At 44.0% G+C, this 6020-nt stretch overlaps 1 protein-coding gene across 1 annotated transcript in view; it reads right to left on the reverse strand.

The window, feature by feature from the left end:
* LOC126162950 (L-threonine 3-dehydrogenase, mitochondrial) overlaps positions 1-4206 on the reverse strand; it is a 273596-nt gene extending 269390 nt beyond the window's left edge. The window contains exon 1 of the mRNA XM_049919785.1: positions 4028-4206. The gene's annotated coding sequence lies outside the window, so the exon portion shown is untranslated. The remainder of the gene's footprint in view (positions 1-4027) is intronic.
* Positions 4207-6020: the final 1814 nt, after the last annotated feature.

Genomic DNA, 6020 nt, shown 5'->3' on the forward strand with positions numbered 1-6020 from the left:
CTTCCAATCTGACTACGTAGGCGTGCACTGACGCCAATTGAAAGATACACTAATGATCAAAAGTATCCGGACACATCCAAAACCACACGATTTTCATATTATGTGCATTGTGCTGCCACCTACTGCCAGGTACTCCATACCAGCGACCTCAGTAGTCATTAGACATCGTGAGAGAGCAGAATGGGGCGCTCCGCGGAACTCACGAACTTCGAACGTGTTCAGGTGATTGGGTGTCACTTGTGCCACACATCAGTACGCGAGATTTCCACACTCCTAAACATCCCTAGGTGCACTGTTTCCGATGTGATGGTCAAGTGGAAACGTGAAGGGACACGTACAGCACAAAAGCGTACAGGCGGGCGTCGTCTGTTGATTGACAGAGACCGCCGACTTTTGAAGAGTGTCGTAACGTGTAATAGGCAGACATCTATCCAGACCATCACACAGAAGTTCCAAAAGTGCAACAGGATCTACAGCAAGTACTATGACAGTTAGACGGGAGGTGGGAAAACTTGGATTTCATGGTCGAGCGGCTGCTCATAAGCCACACATCATGCCAGTAAATGCCAAACGAAGCCTCGCTTGGTGTAAGGAGCGTAAACATTGGACGAATGAACAGTGGAAAAACGTTGTGTGGAGTGACGAATAACTGTACACAATGTGGCGATCCGGTGGCAGGGTGTGGGTATGGCGATTACCCGGTGATCGTCATCTGCCAGCGTGTGTAGCGCCAGTAGTAAAATTCGGAGGCGGTGGTGTTATGGTGTGGTCGTGTTTTTCGTGGAGGGGGGTTGCACCCCATGTTGTTTTGCGTCGCACTATCACAGCACAGGCCTACATTGATGTTTTAAGCACCTTCTTGCTTCCCACTGTTGAAGACCAACTCGGAGATGGCGATTGCATCTTTCATCACAATCGAGCACTTGTTTATAATGTACGGCCTGTGGCGGAGTGGTTACACGACAATAACATCCCTGTAATGGACCGGCCTGCACAGAGACCTGGCCTGAATCCTATAGAACACCTTTGGGATGTTTTGGAACGCCGACTTCGTGCCAGGCCTCACCGACCGACATCGATACCTCTCCTCAATGCATTAATTCGTGAAGAATGGGCTGCCATTCCGCAAAAAACCTTCCAGCAGCAGACTGTACGTATGCCTGCGAGGGTGGAAGTTGTCATCAAGACTAAGGATGGGCCAACACCATATTGAATTCCAGCATTACTTATGGAGGGCGCCACGAACTTGTAAGTCATTTTCAGCCAGGTGTCCGGATACTTTTGATAACATAGTGTATATACCGAATAAATTAATAATAAATGTTACTGATTCCTACGGCACACAAAACAGGTCAGAACACTGTTGCAGAAGTAACGAAAAACGCATGCCAAATTTAAAAGTACGCAGAATTTCCAAGATTGGTGAAGTTTCACAGAAGCTCCAATTTAGCTCGAATATCTTTGCAAAATGCTTTTAATAGTTTCCACAATGAAACTCTGCTTCGATATCTAGCGGAAAACCCAACGGGGTTCTGGACGTATATAGAGTACTCGAGGGGAAGACGCAATCAGTACCTTCACTGCACGATAACAATGGTGGCGTTACTGATGACAGTGCCTCTAAGGCAGAGTTAGTGAACACATTTTTCCAAAATTCGTTCACCGAAGAAGACGAATTAAATACTCCAGGATTCGAATCAAGAATAACTGCCAAAGTGAGTAACTTGCAAGTAGACACCTTCGGTGTAGTGAAGCAGTTTAAATCACCTAATAAAAGGAAGACCACCGATCTGTATTGTATACCAGGCAGCTTCCTTCCAGAGTATCTTGATAGGATAACTCCGTAGTTAAAAGTAATAAACAACCGCTCGCTCACAGAAAGATCCGTACCAAGAAAGGAAATACGAATAATCCACTGAATTACAAACCTATATCGCTAACGTCTAATTGCAGTAGGATTTCGGAAAGTACATTGTGTTCGAACATTATGAGTTATCTCGAACAAAACAATTAATTGACAAACAGTCAACACGGTTTTACAAAATATCGTTCTTGTGAAACAGAACTAGCTCTTTATTCGCACGAATTAATGAGTTCTATCAACAAGGGATGTCAAATTACACATTTTTAAGTTTCGAGAAGGTTTTTGACAACGTTCATCATAAGCGATTTGCCTACGAGGTACCTTCCTAGTTGTGTGACTGGATTCGTTATTTCCTGTCAAAAGGGTCGCAGTTCGTAGTAACTGATGGAAAGTCGTCGTGTAAAAGAGAAGTAACATCTGGCGTTCCCCAACGAAGTATTATAAACCCTCTGCTATTCCTGATCTACATAAATGACATAGGAAACAATCTGAGAAGCCCTTTTAGATTGTTTGCAGAAGATACTGTCATTTACCGTCTTACAAAGGCATCATATGATTAAAACCAATAGCAAAATGGTTTAGGCAACATTTCTGTTTGGTGCGAAAAGTGGCAATTTGCTATAAATAGTGAAAAGTGCGAGGTCATCCACATGAGTACTAAAAGAAATCCGCTAAATTTCGGTTACACGATGAATCTCACAAATCTAATGGGTAAATTCAACTGAATACTTAGGGACTACAATTACGAATATCGAGTATATAGATAATGTTGTGGGGAAAACAAACCAAAAACTACGATTTATTGGCAGAGCACTTAGAGAATGCAACAGGTGTGCCAAAGAGATTGCTTACACTACGCTTGTCCGCCCTTTTCTGGAGTGTTGCCGTGGGTTTGGAGTCCGCATCAGATAGGAATGATGGAGGACATCAAAAAAGTTCACAAAGGGACAGCTCGTTTTGTATTATCATGAAACAATCGAGAGTACCACGGATATGATACGCGAATTGACGTAACGATTATTAGAGCAAAGTCGTTTTTCGTTGCGGCAGGATCTTCTAGTGAAATTTCAATCACCAACTTTCTATTCAGCCGGCCGAGGTGGCCGAGCGGTTCTAGGCGCTTCGGTCCGGAACCGCGCGACTGCTACGGTCGCAGGTTCGAATCCTGCTTCGGGTATGAATGTGTGTGATGTCCTTAGGTTAGTTAGGTTTCTGCATCTACATCTACATACATACTCTACAATCCACCATACGGTGCTTGGCGGAGGGTACCTCTTACCACAACTAGGTTTAAGTAGTTCTAAGTTCTAGGGGGATAATGACCTCAGATGTTAAGTCCCATAGTGCTCAGAGCCATTTTAACCATTTGAACTTTCTCCTCAGAGCGTGAAAATATTTTGTTGGCACCCACCTACATAGGGAAAAATCGTCATCGTAATAAAATGAGAGAAATTAAAGAAATATTTAAGTGTTCGTTTTTCCCGCGCGCTGTTCAAGAGTGGAACGGTAGAAAAATAGCTTGAAAGTGCTTCAGTGAACCCTGTGCCAGGCTCTTAATTGTGAATTGCAGAGTAACCACGTAGATGCAGATCTAGATTTTCAAGAAGTCTGACGTTACTACTAATATTGTTTACAAGACCAGTAATATAAAACATGAACAACATAGGTTCAAAATGGTTCAAATGGCTCTGAGCACTATGGGACCTAACATCTGAGGTCATCAGTCCCCTAGAACTTAGAACTACTTAAACGTAACTAACCTAAGGACATCACACACACCAATGCCCGAGGCAGGATTCGAACGTGCGACCTTAGCGGTCGCGCGGTTCCAGACTGAAGCGCCTAGAACCACTCGGCCAATCCGGCCGGCTAACAACACAGGTCCCAAAATACTTACGTGGGGCACACCTGAAATTATTTCTACATCTGTCACAGACTCTTCATCCGTTACCTCTTCCCTACCAAGTCATCCTCAATCTAGTCAGAAATTTGATGAAAATAGTAGCGTTCCACCTGAACCCCCTGAATGTTTCGCTGATGATAGTCATTAGTGCCGGGCAGCTGAGAGAACAGAGTTTCATATAGTTTCCCAGCCTGGTGAAGAACTGTACTGAAACTGTCACTAGTGTACACGACTGCTTCATTTTTAAATACCCGACCTACCTCAATCTCTGTGGGGATGGCTGATTAGCAGAGGCGATTCCTCCGTGGAAGTTCAGCTAGCAGAGTAGATCTCCGAGTCGCTGGATGCGGATGCCGACCGTCCTCTAGTCCAGACTTCTGAAGCTCGAGGAAGCAGGCGGTGACTGGAACCTCCGGCTCTTGGTACAGTGGGATAGCCGCCAGCCACCAGCCGAGACCTGCTCACCTTGTGGAGTGCGGAGGCGCGCCGCCGCTCCGCCAATCACCGACTGCGCTGCTGAGGCTCGCTCCGGCGGTCGCCGAGATTTTTTTGCTTTTTTTCCGTATTGGCGCGTGCGGATGACAAACAGAACGAGTTTGCGCGCGCATGAACTACGGGAGAACCTTGGGCGTGGGTCACGCCACCAGTTGTTGGGTTGCTTACCATTTCGTAAAAATAAGTCAGTTTTCACGACTAGGCGTGTCATACATGTTGACAGCTTTTCCTGAAATCTCGTGTAACAGGAGACGCAAGTTTCGTGACTGCGCAAAGTGATGCAGTTCGTCTTTCAAAAAGAAGCGTCTGATTTCACAACCCTATGTCGTGCGACCAAATGAAAGAGGTCGTTTCCTCGTCACTTCCGAAATCTGAACAAAGTGAAAAACATCCGCGGATATCACAGTCCACACTACAACTAATGAAAGAGAGAAGCAGTCTGAAGAAAACTCGTATTTACACCACGCAGGATCAAGACAGCTTCAAGAATGAAAACATGGTCCAGGTAGGCTGTTTGTTTTTTTTTTTTTTTTAATTATCTATGCGATTGGTCAGTTTCGACCTTTGGTCATTTTCAAGCAGGTATCGTAAGCTTCCAGCTTCATTTTACATTATAATATTCACAGGGACAGGAATACATCTTCTGTGGAATTGTGGCATATTTTGTACAACATACGTACAGAAGCACGACAGAGCACTGAAAGACCTGAGTCGAAACAAGGCCCCCGGAGTAAACAACATTCCATTAGAACTACTGACAGCCTTGGGAGAGCCAGTCCTGACAAAACTCTACCATCTGGTAAGCAAGATGTATGAGACAGGCGAAATTCCTTCAGACTTCAAGAAGAATATAATAATTCCAATCCAAAAGAAAGCAGGTGTTGACAGATGTGAAAATTGCCGAACTATCCGTTTAATAAGTCACAGCTGCAAAATACTAACGCGAATTCTCTACAGACGAATGGAAAAACTGATAGAAGCCGACCTCGGGGAAGATCAGTTTGGATTCCGTAGAAATGTTGGAACACGTGAGGCAATACTGACCCTACGACTTATCTTAGAAGAAAGATTTTAAATGCAAACCTACGTTTCTAGCATTTGTAGACTTAGAGAAAGCTTTTGACAATGTTGACTGGAATACTCTGTTTCAAATTCTGAAGGTGGCGGGAGTTAAATACAGGGAGCGAAAGGCTATTTACAATTTGTACAGAAAGCAGATGGCAGTTAGAAGAGTCGAGGGGCACGAAAGGGAAGCAGTGGTTGGGAAGGGAGCGAGACAGGGTTGTAGCCTATCCCCGATGTTATTTAATCTGTATATTGAGCAAGCAATAAAGGAAGAAATAAAAACTTTGAGGTTCGCCGATGACATTGTAATTGTCAGAGACAGCAAAGGACTTGGAAGAGCAGTTGAACGGAATGGACAGTGTCTTGAAAGGAGGATATAAGATGAACATCAAGAAAAGCAAAACGAGGGTAATGGAATGTAGTCGAATTAAGTCGGGTGATGCTGACGGAATTAGATTAGGAAATGAGACACTTAAAGTAGTAAAGGAGTTTTGCTATTTTTGGAGCAAAATAACTGATGATGGTCGAAGTATAGAGGATATAAAATGTAGACTGGCAATGGCAAGGAAAGCGTTTCTGAAGAAGAAAAATTTGTTAACATTGAGTATAGATTTAAATGTCAGGAAGTCGTTTCTGAAAGTATTTGTATGGAGTGTAGCCATGTATGGAAGTGAAACGTGGACGATAAATAGT

The sequence above is a fragment of the Schistocerca cancellata genome, chromosome 2 (genome assembly GCF_023864275.1).
Source record: "Schistocerca cancellata isolate TAMUIC-IGC-003103 chromosome 2, iqSchCanc2.1, whole genome shotgun sequence".
Taxonomy (NCBI): domain Eukaryota; kingdom Metazoa; phylum Arthropoda; class Insecta; order Orthoptera; family Acrididae; genus Schistocerca; species Schistocerca cancellata.